This window comes from Rhinolophus sinicus, chromosome 13, assembly GCF_057876585.1.
Source record: "Rhinolophus sinicus isolate RSI-liver-muscle chromosome 13, RSI-T2T, whole genome shotgun sequence".
Lineage (NCBI taxonomy): Eukaryota > Metazoa > Chordata > Mammalia > Chiroptera > Rhinolophidae > Rhinolophus > Rhinolophus sinicus.
The window spans coordinates 11,740,396-11,753,275 of NC_142513.1; the positions used below are offsets into that span (position 1 = coordinate 11,740,396).

The window sequence follows — 12,880 nt, forward strand, 5'->3', positions numbered from 1 at the left end:
CAAAGGCAGGGTTGGGAGAGATCAATGAGGGGAATAAACCGAGCGAAGGACTTAGGGGGAAGGAACAGGCTGACACATGGAGAGTAAATCTCAAAATAAATAAAAGAGTAATGGAGTTTTATGGGAGGGGCTGGAGGGGCAGCCAGTGGGAGAGGCGATTGTAATCACCAGGGAGAACCAGAGAAGGACCAGGGCATGGGGATGGAGAGGGAAATTAGGGAAGGAGGCCTGAGAAGGAGCAGGACGAGGGTGAGGTAGAGCCTGTGTCCCTGAGAATGCCCAGGTGTCCAAGGGCCTGCTCTCTCTTTGCTCTGAACTTCAGCAGCTGCTCATAGATCATTGTGTCTGGTCAGTGACAGCATGGCAGGGCAGAGGTAGATGGCAGTCCTGTCTCCTGCTATCCTTCAGCCCTTTGGGGGGCTCCTACAGGGCCTCCCTACCGAAGACAAAGCGTGGGTCACTGGAAGTCAGTGATCCTAGCCCACCATCAAAAATGTCCTACCGAGAACTCAGAGACTGGGGTGTTCTCAATTAGGCCTCATTCTAAAGAGAGAGGACTGAAGAGGAAGCCATGCAGCCAAGAGAAAGAAACTAGGTCCCAGCAGAAAAGACCTCAGGCAGCGGGCTAGCTGGATTTTAAAACGAATGGCAAATCAGCCTTGAAGGTGTTTCTGGGTGGTGGTAGGGGTGGGGGGGAGATTTTATTGGAAGGCTCTGTGGGCCCAAATGGCACTAAATTTAAGATGGGGCTGTGTTGCCTGCTTACTTTGTTGGTTGCAGGGATGTCCATCATGAAAGACACCCCCCCCCCCCCACCACCACCACCAAAAAAGGAAAAGCCTACATGGTTCTTTTTCTGGGATACCTGACCTCTCACCTCCCTGGAGACTGGGCTCCTACTTCTGTCCACCTCAACACGCAGTGATTGCTTCTGAAACTAGCGGTCTGGGCAGGGGCCTTTCTGGGCAGTCAGCCAGGGGCGGTCACTGGAGAAGCCTGCCCCCACCCTCGCCTGCACCCCCTCCTCTGAAGCCAGGCTTCCATAATAGTGGGGGGAATGGGGGACCTTAGACGCGGTAAAGTCAGGTAGTGGAGAAGGGATGAGTCTCAAACTGGGGTCCCCAGGGAAGCTGCCAGGTGGGGAGGTAGATGGTCCCCCTCCTGGGGGCGCTCCCTTCGCGCGGATCTGGGGTTGCAGGAAGGAGGGGCACCGCCCCCCGGGGGTTTCCTGGGACTGGGCCGCGGGGTGGGATGGAGAGGCGGACCACTCTTGGCGGGGGAGGGGCTGCGACCCGGGTAGAGGGGGTCGGGGGTCCCCCGCTGCGGGGTACTGAGCTTGGGGGGGGGTTGGTGGTCGCCTGCGGCTCCACTCGCCGCGGCGCTCCTGCCCGGCGGGCGCTGCATTCTCCGAGTCTCCACCAGAGGCTGCGGGAGGAAGGAAGGGATCCGTCCCTTGCACACTTCCCCCCTAGTCAGACACGCACCCTCCCTCGCTCCCGCTCGCTCACTCCCTCGCTCTCTCGCTCACACACACGCGCGCACACGCCGCCGCGGCTTCCCCTCTCGCGCCCGCTCTCCCTCTGGCTCCTCTGGGCGGCTGCTGGGCTCTGGACTCGCCCGCCCGCCGGCGCCCAGGCTCCCGCCCCACGCAGCGCCCTGAGGCGGCAGGACTGGGGGGAGCTTCGGGCCGCTCCCCGAGGTAAGAGCGCGGGGTGCCGCGGGAGGGGCGGCCGGATAGCCGCTGAGGAGAGGCTGCCCATCTCGGAGGGAGCCCCCTGGCCCGCTGAAGCTGCCCGGCAGGCGGCGGGTTTGGGGGGGCGAGCCTCCCGCCGCAGGGGTAGCCGGGGTGCCCACGCCGGGCCCCCGCGCGCCCCCTCCTCTCGGCGGGGCGGGGAGGGAGGGAGTTTCCCACGTCCAAACTTTCCCCGGCGCGGAGCTGAACCGCCTCTCGGCCCGGAGCCCGCGGCCCCCACCCGCCCCCCAACCCCGCCCGCTGCGCGCCCAGGAGCCTCCGGGACCCCCGCGGGCCGAGGGGTAACAGAGCCGGGGGCCAACCCCGGGCACCGAAAGCGTCTGGGGAGGGGGCGCACGGCCTCTACACGGGGGCCGGGACCCAGGTGTTCCCGGAGCCCCCCACCCCTTGCTGCTGGGCTCGGCTACCCGGCCCCTCCCAGAGGCGGGGTCCGGGGCCGGGAAATACCGCACGGCGTGAGCGTGTGCGCGCGATTATATACATGCGAGGTCGTACGGTGTCCGGGGGCATCCAGAGGCCGATTTGAGCCGCGGCGACACGCACGGCTGCGGCCACCTATGAGGGAAAAGGGGAGCTGGCCCACGGGGACCCCCGCCAGCCCTAGCAGCTCCACCCCGCTGCCCTCGGGCCGTCGGGCCAACCCGCAGACACGCGGAGAACGAGGGGCAGCGCTGCCCTCTTCCCTAGGACCCAGCTATGGGCACACTGTACCCTCTACGGAAGAAGGATAGGGCCCGACGGCCTCACGTCCAAAGGGAGCGCCACTTGGGACTGACTCTGGAGGGCCGGGGCGCTGAAAGGGGAGGCATGGATTGTGTGGGCGCACTGGATGCTGGGTGGCCCGCGGTGGCACGGTCGGACTTGTCTCACTCGCGTCTCCGTACCTGACCCCCCTTCTCCCTCTTCTCTGGCACTGTCAGGCCCCTGCCCCAGCTGGGGCGCGGCTGCAGACCACCAGTCGGGGCTGCAGCGGGAGGAGCTAACCCGGAGTCCCTCGAGGTCTCCCCGAGCTGCGGGGCACCCCCTGGTGGCGGGCAGAGGAACCGCCGCTTGAAGCCGGCGGAATGCTTCCAACCCTCACGCTTTTGGAAAAGAATCCTCTTGTCTTCTCTCCCGCCGCTCTTGTCCAGGGGTTGGGCAAGCCAACTCCGTTTTCCGTGGGTCTGAGTCAAGCTCTTTCCGGGTCCCTGGGGTGGTCAACCTGCTCCCAGCACAGGTAGCGGCTCATTCGAGGGCTTTGGCGGCTGCCAGCCCTCTCTGGACCCCGCCAGCGGGGTTCTGGGTCCAGTCTTCTTACCGCACTAGTCAGTGCCACTACCCTGTCTCAACATCCCCATTGCCTTGGAATCTATGGCTCTTTCCTGACCGCCATGCCCTCGGTCCCTCCTTAGTTCCCCCTTAACTTGTCTGTCAATGTCCACTCTGTCCCCCTTAATTATTACTATTCTACAGCCCTTTCTGGAATTTGGCCTTTGTACGCACAATCACGTCCTTTGTCTATGCCCATCTAGGGCTATTTCCTCCTCCACTCATCTTCCATCCTGCCAGCCTCAGTTTCTCTCTGCAGCAATCACTTCTCCCTTACCCTCCTCCCTGCCCCAGCTACTTCTCCACTCCACCCCATCCCTGTTTCTCTCCCTTTCCCAGTGTCTGGGATGCTCTTCTTCGATTCCTCTGGAAGGGAGGGCCATTGCCAACATTTAAACACTGCTTCCTGGGGTGTCTGCATGCCCCTCTGGAACCACCCCTGCCAGCCCCTCTGGGGCAGCTGCTTTGCAAAGCCAGCCACGTCTCTCTCAGCCTAGGGGCAGCTGCCCCTCCTGAGTGGCCTCTCAACTGGCTCCTGGAGGAGGCTGATTGAGCACATTAGCGACCACCTGGGCACGCGTCTTTAACCCCATGTTATAGTATTGGAAAGAGGCCTGGGTCACACAATAAGCTATATCCAGAGCTAGAATGGGAACTCAGGTGTCCTGACTTCCAGGCCTCACCAACTCTCCTTATAAGTTGAGCAAATCGAGAGGAAATGGAGCAGTTTCTTGCTTTCCCACTGCAAGCAGAATAAGAAGACGCCTGCTTAAATGCAGGAGGAGGTATTTAACTTAGACCCCCAATGCTCCCAGGGGCCAGTGCCAGGGAAAGCTGTTGAAATGTCTTTGGTGGAGAAACCCACATAACAGACACTGAGGGTGCAGCTTGGCCCCTAAAGGTGGGGTATGACCCCAGGCAAGTCACCGCCCTTCTGTAACACATGTGTGTGGAGGGGTGGCTGTGATGTCAGGATGTTTCTGGTGGTCTGGAATCATTGTGCCTGGAGGCAGGACTTCCAGTTCTCCTGACGCTTCCCAAGGCTCTGAGTTTTCTGAGGCCTTTGCAGAAGGGCTGCGATCTGAAGCCCTCTGAGAGGCAGCTGGGCTGACACCGGGCAGGGACCCCAGGAGAGACAGTCTCCTCCGAGTTAGCAAAGTTTGGAGCAGTCAGTATTTACCACATGGGCGACGGAGTCAGCCAATTAAATCTCCTCTCCTCTCTCTGGGTTTTTTTCCTCCCCTTTTTTCTTCCATCAGGAAGCTCCATTCGGAAATGCAGCCTCAGGTATTCTGAGCGAGAGAGAGAGATGATTCCTGTTTATATAACTCAGGCAGCAGCCTGTGCAGTTCGGCTCTAGAGGGGGTGGGAGCTGAGGATGGGGTCAGATGGCTCCTGAGGAAGAGGAGACCCTAAGGAGGGGGCCTGGGCTGGGGCCTCAGGGCTGGGGGCTTACCCATCCCATCTCGGAGCTAACCCAAGGAGGACAAGAAGGGGAATCACCCTGTCAGGCTGAGAGGAGACCCAGGTCTCAGGCCAGGCTCAGGGAGAGAAGCCTCATGCCCCCAGCGAGGGTGGACATACCCTCCACCCCCCTGGACTTCTCAGAGTGCCCTTAAGATGGAGCTCTTGACTAGAGGCCTCTACTTCCTGGAAACTTGTGTTTTGATACAGGTCTCTCCAAAGAAAGCCTAGATTTTTTTTTTCCACCATCAGGAAAGGCTCTGACCTCCACTTTTTCATCAGAGCAATGGGCATAACTGTCTTTTATGGCAGAAGCAAGGACTAACAAGAAACTTAAGTCTGTGGAATGGTCTGAGCTCTATGTATCTGCCAGAGGAGTCATTTTTCTCATTGAAGATGAGACAGAGTGGCTACTGGGAAACAGGTTCAGGACAGGGGGCCTGGAGACAGGGCTGGCATGTACAGTTAGACAGGTCGTTGACCGTCCAAGGGAACTCAGTGCAGGAAGAGCGTAGGGACTGGAATCCATCTTAAACTCCACACAACAAATCAGATGCTCTAAAGCCAGACTATGTCTTTCTGGAGGAAAGGGTACTTTTCTCTAAATTGCGAAAAAGTCTTCATATACTAAGTAGCCATGGGCCTTTGGGGCTACCTGCCCCCAGAGGAGGATGTCTTGCTTTAATTCCCACAAAGGTAGCCCAGCTGGGGTTAAGAATCTACACAGGGCTCACTCCTTAGCCCAGTTCTCTTATAGCAGGGACACACCTTTCTGAATACGTGAGTCTGGGTCTGAACACATGAGGTGCAGGAACCTAGAGGAATTCCCTTCCTCCCTCCATCTCCTTCTGTGCTCCCATCAGCAGGCCTCTTCCTGCTATCCCCCTGGGATTAGCCTTAGAACTTCCTGCTTCCTCATCACACCCAGGAGCCTTCAGCCATCCCCTTGCTACCAGCTCCCTCCTTTGTGTAAGATGAACAGCTGATTCAAAGTATGGCCACTGGGGTCAGACCAGCCCAGATTTGTGACTTGAAGGCTGTGTGACTTTGGGCAAGTTACTTCGCCTCTCTGAGCCTCTGTTTTCTCCTCTGTGAAATGCAGGGAAAAAGTAATAGCTACTTGATTGGGTTGTTGTGAAGATAAACTGTGCATGAGTATGTATGGTGCTTAGCACGGCTCCACAAGTGAAGCAGTCTGGTTATTGTTATTATCTCTCTGTTTGTGTCCGTTGGTTCCCACAGGGCTGAAGGCTCTGTTCCTCTGCTTGGTTTTTCTTGCATGTGGCTGGGCTGTTGGGACATATTCTGGATCCCCCCAGATTCATTTCACCCTAGTCTCTGCCTTTTGTCCCCTCCTCTCCATCCCTTGATCCCTGCTCTGCCTCAGACCTCACTGCCTTTACCTAAAGCGTTGTGGCAGCCTCTTTCCTGGCCTCCCAGCCTCTGATCCCCTCCCCACCGCAAACCCTGCTGCAGCCAGAGCGATCTTTCTCTAACGCAGGTGGGATCATGTCACTTGCTTGATTAAAACCCTTCCATGGCTCCCCATCGCCTACTGAATTAAGTCCAGACTCCGCACCATGACATTCAAGGTCCTTGTGATCCGTCTGCCTCCTCCTTTATCTCCCACTGTTCCTCCAATCCCACACCCCCGCTTTCAGCCACACCTGCCTCCTACCTGAATACCATTCCCCTGGAGAGCTTTCAATGCATTAAAGACTCAGCCCAAATGGTACCTATTCCTTGCATCCATCCATCCATCCATCCATCTGTCTGTCTGATCATCCATCCATCTATTTGCTATCCAGTTTAAAATAGATTTGCACATATATATATTGTTTGCTATGTGTTAAGCATGGTGCTGAAGGTTAGAAAAACAACGGTGACCAAGCAGACAGGATCCCAGCCAAGAAGAAACCTGGTGGTCCCAGGAAGGAGGCAATCAAACAAGTCTCATGAGCCATGATGAGGGCCAATGGAGGGTGGGCAGCAGAGGCTTCCAGGAGGAAGTGAAGTTTAAACAGAGACCTACAGGTCTGAGTAGCAACTCTCTAGGGAATCAAGGAGGTGGGGCGGGAACAGGGAATGGAGGCCCCAGGCCAAGGGGTGCAGGGCACCAAGGCCTTGGACGTGAGAGAATATTAGAGGGACTGCAAGTTCAGTTGGCTGAAGTGGGACATATGGAGCCTGGGTTATGGGTGTGGACAAAGGAGTTACAGGAAGTGAAGCCAGCGAGGTGGGTGGAAGCCAGGTCCTGGGGGTCTGGAAGGTACAGGAGGGGCTTGGCCTTCATCCTGAGAGCAGTGGGACCCATGGAGGATTCTCAGCAGGGGACGGGCACGGTGCTTTGCTTTTAGACACCTCACCCTGCCGCTGGGTGGACAATGGGTTGGTGGGGAAGATGGGTCCGGCATTGCTAGTAGCTGGGCCTGCGCAGTGGAAGAGTAGAATGGGCAGGTTTGGGAGACTTCATGGCCATGGGGCACAGAGGGAGTCCCTGTTTCTAACTTGGGAGGCTGTGTGGGTCGTGCAAGGAGCAGGGCTTTCAAGACGAGGTGGAGACCAGCTGTGGACAGAGTGCACGTGCGGAGCTGGTGGCACCTACAGTGGGGATGCCCTGTGGACCATTGCGCAGAAATGACTGGGCCCACTCTGAGAGTTCTAGGCCGGAAGTAGATCTCGGAAGCCACAGGGTGAAGGAGATCACCCAGGATAAGTCTGAGAGTGAAAAGAACCTTGAGGGACCTGTGCATTTCAAGGACAGGTGCATCCCAGGAAGTCTTCTCTGACCCATTCAACATGTGACGTCCCTCTCTGCTCAGCCCCGTAGTACTTAGTTTAGATTTTTTTTTTCCTGCCTGCCCTGTATCATCCACACTAGCTCCGTGGTTCCCAATCAGTGGCACTTTTGTCCCCGAGGGGACATCTTGCAATTTCTAGGGACATTTCTGGTTGTCACAACTGAGTAGGAGACTGCTCCTGGCATCTAGTGAGTAGAGGCCAGGGCTGCTGCTACTCCTATGATGCACAGTCCCTACAACAAAGAATTATGCAGCTCAAAATGTTGACAGTGCAGGGGTTGAGAAACCCAGCGCTGGCGGAAAAGACCCTGAAGGTCAGCGCTAAGTTTTTTCACTTTGGCCTCCCCGGGGATGAGCAGCATATGGCACAAGACAAGCATCTCACTGAATTAAGTTTGGACTTGAGGAGGGCGTCTCAGGCCAGGCAGCATCGAAGCCTGTAGCATATAAGGTCCAATCCTCCCCGGGGTTTCCCGGCCCCTCCCTCGCAGACTGGATCAGCCCAATATCCAAGATGGGCCCATGAAAGGATGGAAGGATAGGCCAATGGGAAACACCTGCCAAAAAGCTGCCAAACATCCCAGAGGTAGAGGACATGTTACTGCGTATAGTTCACCTGCCTTGGTTTTCTCCCTTGTTTTATTAACTTCTGTCTTTCTTTATCACCAAGCAAATATGTTATTTTTTAAAATAGGCAAGTTACCGATATACAAAATGAGAAACGTGACAATCTACTGATTAAGAGCGTGATCTCTGCAGCCAGGGAGACGCAAGTTGAAATCCTGGCTCTGCTACTTATTAGGCCAGTGAGCCTCTGTTTCCTCATCTGTTAAATGGTTTTAATGAACCTACCATGCCGAGTTGCAGGAAAGAGTAAACGAGGTTACAGAGACAAAGGGCTTAGCGTGGCATTGGACTCGTAGGAAGTGTTCAATCCAGAGTGACTTACATATGTGTGTATGTGTGCAAATTTATATATATGCATAGATATGTATGTTTCTTTTTATATATAAAAGCATTTTTAATTAGCCACAATCCCACCACCACTTGGCTACCATTTCAGTGCATATCCTTCTTGACATATATAGATTTTTAAAAAATAAAAATGGCATCTTGCTTTATATATGCCTTTGTAACCTGCTTTTTTTTCACTCGATAATATATTGTGAATGTCTTGCCATTTCAATAAATATACATCTACCTCATCATTTTTTAAGAGCTGCCTGGTTCTCCATTGTGTGGCTGGACCATAATTCATTTAACCAGCCCCCACTGTTGGACATTTGGGCTGTTTCCAACCCTTTGCGATTACAAACAATTCTGCAATGAACATCCTTGTACATACATCTCCACGCTCTTGTCTGATGATTTCCTCAGGGACCACTTGGACATTTTTGGCAGGAGGCGTGTGACCCTGATCAGATTCCTCAAGTAGAAGCCCTTGGGCCCCGTGAGGAGAGGGCTGGAGGGTCTCTGGGGAAGGGAGAGGATGCCGGATGGCAGAGAATTAGTTTGGCTCCTGGAAAGCAGATTCTGATGTTAAGACTGGACTTCTCTGTAAGCAGGAAAAGGGAAGGCCCCACCCTACTTGTCCGTTGTCACTGTGGTGCTTGCAAAGTAGGGGACCAGGATGGGGACTCAGTGTGTGTGATGGGCACAGTGACAGACACCAGACAGGCAGGGGACACGAGGTGGATGGGCCCAGGCAGGCTGATGGATGGGTAACCGAAGCAGATGGATCCAGGTCAGTGGGCAGACAAGATGATGGGCAGTGATGAGCCCGACAGATTCAGGTGACCAGACAGACATAGGACCGAGCCTCCCAGTGGGGCCCACAGGAACCAAGGCTGACATCGTGTATTCACAGACAACAGGGAGTTCTTGGAAGGTGTAGCCAGGCCCCGAGGCCAAGAGGCGCTGAGTTTCCTCTTCCATCATCAAAGCAGCTATGTTTAGGATTATGCATTTTAGAGTTGAAAAGGCCTTTGGGGGTTGATGGGCCCATCCAGCAATAGATATACTCATATCGGAGGCCCAGGGGGAGAAGAGAACTTGCCCAGGCTCCTGCAGCGTTTCTCTGGCAGATGGAGTTCTTAGCCCCTGCTTTAGACTATTCTCATTTCCATTTTTCAAATGAGCCTCTCACCTGGGCTTGAAGGGAAGGGGACTAGGTTGGCAGAGGGGGAGATTATTGCATGGCGGGGGAGGGGGACTGGGAAATCTGGAAGAGCCTTATGAATTTCTCTGTCCACCCTCTTCCCACCGTTGAGAGCACAGACCAGGAGCAAGACTGCAAGGTCCCCATCCTCACTCTGTCACTTACTAGCCGAGTGACCTTAGATAAGTTGCCCAACCCTGTGCCTCAGTTTCCCCACCTGTACCTAGCTCATAGGTTTGCTAAGAGGATTAAATGAGTTAGTAGAAGTAACGCACTTAGAACAGTGCCTGGCTCCTAGTAACACTCTGTAAGTGTTCACTACTGCCATTGCACTCTTTGCCCTTATTTTTTCCTTTGAATTCCGTATATGTGTGCGTGCACGTGTGTACTCACGTGCACCTACGTAGCAGGCTGTCTCTTTGAAGGCACATATTGTATCTTTCTCATCTTGTATCCTCCCTCTTCCGCGCTCAGGTCCCTTTAGACAGCTGGGCACGTAGTAGGTCCTCAATCAATGTGTCTTGATGAAGTAGCTCACTTGATTGTATCTGGTTGAAGGGATTGGAAGATTTCATTGGGGGAGGTAGCGTTTGAGCTGTGTGTTGAGGTCTAGGATGGCATTGCTGCCGGTGGAGGTGACACGGAGGGCAGTCCAGGGGGTGCGGACAGCATGAGCGAAGGGGAGGAAGCGTGGTGAATGTTTGGGATGACAGCCAGTTGCCTGGCTTGACCAGAGCATGGAGGAATTAAAGCCACCCAGAAAGGGGAGGTTCAGCTGGATTCAGAAGTAAGGAGCTCCGCTCTGAGCAATGCAGGCAGCAGGGAGCTGCTGGAGGTTGCTGAGTGGCGTTGAGCTTTAGGAACAGCACACTCATGGCATTGTGTTAGCATGGACTTGAAGGCAAGAGAAAGGAAGCCAGGAGCAGAAGAAGCCAAAATTGTCCATGAGACAAGTGGGGCTGGAACTTGAATGAGATCATGGAGGAAAGGGCCAGAGGGCGAAGGCCCTGAGGAAACAGGATCAACAGGACACGTTGCTGTGGGAGGTGAGGGAAAGGGACAAGTGAAATATGACCAGGTCTCAAGCCTGGGTGTCTGGAAGAACTGGGGTGCCATTAACCAAGTTAGGGGAGCCTATACTCAGGACATAGGGGGAAAACTTGAGATGCTGGTGGAGATTATCCATCTATCCAGCATCCTAAGCCATCCGTCCATCCCTCCGTCCATCCATCCATCCATCATCCGCCTGACCACCCACCTCCATTTACACACTCGTCTGCCACAGTCCACCCCCCTTCACCCACCTCCTCCCTTCCATCCAGCCGTCACCCACTACCATGTACTACCACCTCTTTCCTCACTGCCCATCTCTCCCCTCTCATTTATCCATGAGTCCACCAACGCATTATCCATCCAAGATACATTTCTGTGAGCCTACAATGTGCCCGGCTCTGGTGACATCTTGCTGCAAGCTTTTAGAGATGCCTGACCCCAAATATAGTAATTTGAAAAACCAGTGGAAGGGACCAGGATTAGAAGAGAGAAATTTGAGAGGGGACTTGACGTCTCTAAAGCAAAGACCAATAAACTGATAGAAGGCGGCCTGCAGGTCTATTCCCAGGCCAGAGCAGAGGAGAAGGGCTGCACTTGCAGCTGGCGGGATTGAGGTAGCTTGGAGGGCGACCTACCTTCCTCATCATCTCTGGTGTCTGGGGTCACCTACCTAATAATGTGTCTGGGCTGGAGCAGGATACAAAAGCTTTGGAGGTGACTTAAAGGGAATGGGTGCAGACGCGCGCATTTATGGGGTAGTTAGTGAAGGACTCAGGGCTTTGCCTTGAAGAAAAGTGGAGGCGGGTGAGTGGAGCAGCAGAGGACCAAGGGGAAGGGGAAGGTGACTTTAGGGGAAGGTGACTCTGGAGGCCAAGGAGACAAACCTGTGTCTAGGGTGAGCCAGGTTGAAAGAGGGCACCTAGGTGATGGCTTGGGAAGAAATAGCTGCACTTAATTCTGCAAACAACCCTTAGAAGGGGGGCCCCTCTACTCTTCTCACTCAGCCCCCATCCCTTCATCAGCTGACATTTTTTCGTGAGCCCCTAGCTTCTTACACAGACCTGACCCTTCCCAGGGACTCTACCCCCTCGATTCAGCCTGGATCTCCTCACGGAGCCCATGTTCTCTCCTTTTAGTTTTTGTCCCCTCAGGACCCCATTCTCCTCACAAATCCCAGGCCCCAACTGAGCCTCTGGCCACAATTCCCCTCTCTCAGAGCCTCACCTCTTCTCTGAACCCCCCTCTCCTTGTGGAGACCCTCTCTTCTCATGGCAGGGAGGTTTCATTCTCCCAGAACCCCAGACAGAGCCCTTGCTCCCTTTACGAGAGCCCTAACCCTCGACGGAGCCCCCACCCCTCCTGGAGCCCCAAATCCCCTCACTGAGCACCACCCACCCCTGGAGATCCAGGCCCCACTCTGGCACACACTTCCCTTCCAGAGCACCTCTTCCTAACAGAGTTCTGTTCCCTCTCTGAACACTCACCTCTCTGAGCCCAGTTCCCTCATGGAGATCCCCTCCCTGCTGGTAGTACTCCTGGCCCCTGGCAGAGCCCTCATGCTACCCCCATCCGGGGCCCAGACCTCGCTCTCCCTCAGATGCTGTCAGCCTGCGGGTAGTGGCTCCAGCTCTAAAGCCATCCCTGGGTTTCCACACCAACTCAGTCATCCCACACGCCCCTCCACACAGCCTGCTCTCTACCCTGGGGGGCTTTGGGGATGAAAGGACTCTTAGGTCCCCAAGTGGGCTGGCCTGGGGGCGGAGACCAGCAGCTTTGGCAGCTCTGCTCTGCTTACTCCCCTCCCTCCCCTCCCTCGTGGGCCGACAGAAGCTGGAGACTCTGGCTGCTTCTGGGTTAGGAAAACAATCACAAATTAGGGAAAATGCTTTAGGAAATTGCTCTGCTGCGTGAGAGGGAGGCTGCCTCTGGAGGGAAGGAAAGAGGCTCCCGAGCCAGCAATGGTTCCCCGTGGCCTCACCCATCCACTCTAAACCATCTGCTGGGCATTTGAGGCCCCACCATCTGACACGGTCCCCCGCCAAGCCCCAAAACACACCTGCTTCAGCTAAACAATTGCTCCCAGGTCCATTCCTATCTGTGGACCTTTGCCCACCTGGGCTGAGCTTTTCTATCCATTCAGTCTGAGCACCCCATTTCAGCCCATCACGAACCATTGTTACCTGCCTTGTCTCTTTGACGGTCCACTGAGTGCAGGAACTATGTCTTACACTAATGACAGGTAGAGGCAGACAGATCTGGGCACCAATCCTCATCTGATACATATGGACTGGGTGGCCTTGGGCAAATCCCTTTGACTCTCTGATACTCAGTTTCCTCATCTGT

General features: G+C 55.1%; 1 protein-coding gene across 2 annotated transcripts in view; it reads left to right on the plus strand.

The window, feature by feature from the left end:
- Positions 1-1,394: 1,394 nt before the first annotated feature.
- CDH22 (cadherin 22) overlaps positions 1,395-12,880 on the plus strand; it is a 123,549-nt gene continuing 112,063 nt past the window's right edge. The window contains exon 1 of one of the 2 annotated variants that reach the window (XM_074317219.2): positions 1,395-1,699. The gene's annotated coding sequence lies outside the window, so the exon portion shown is untranslated. The remainder of the gene's footprint in view (positions 1,700-12,880) is intronic. The other variant, XM_074317217.2, reaches the window with a different exon arrangement.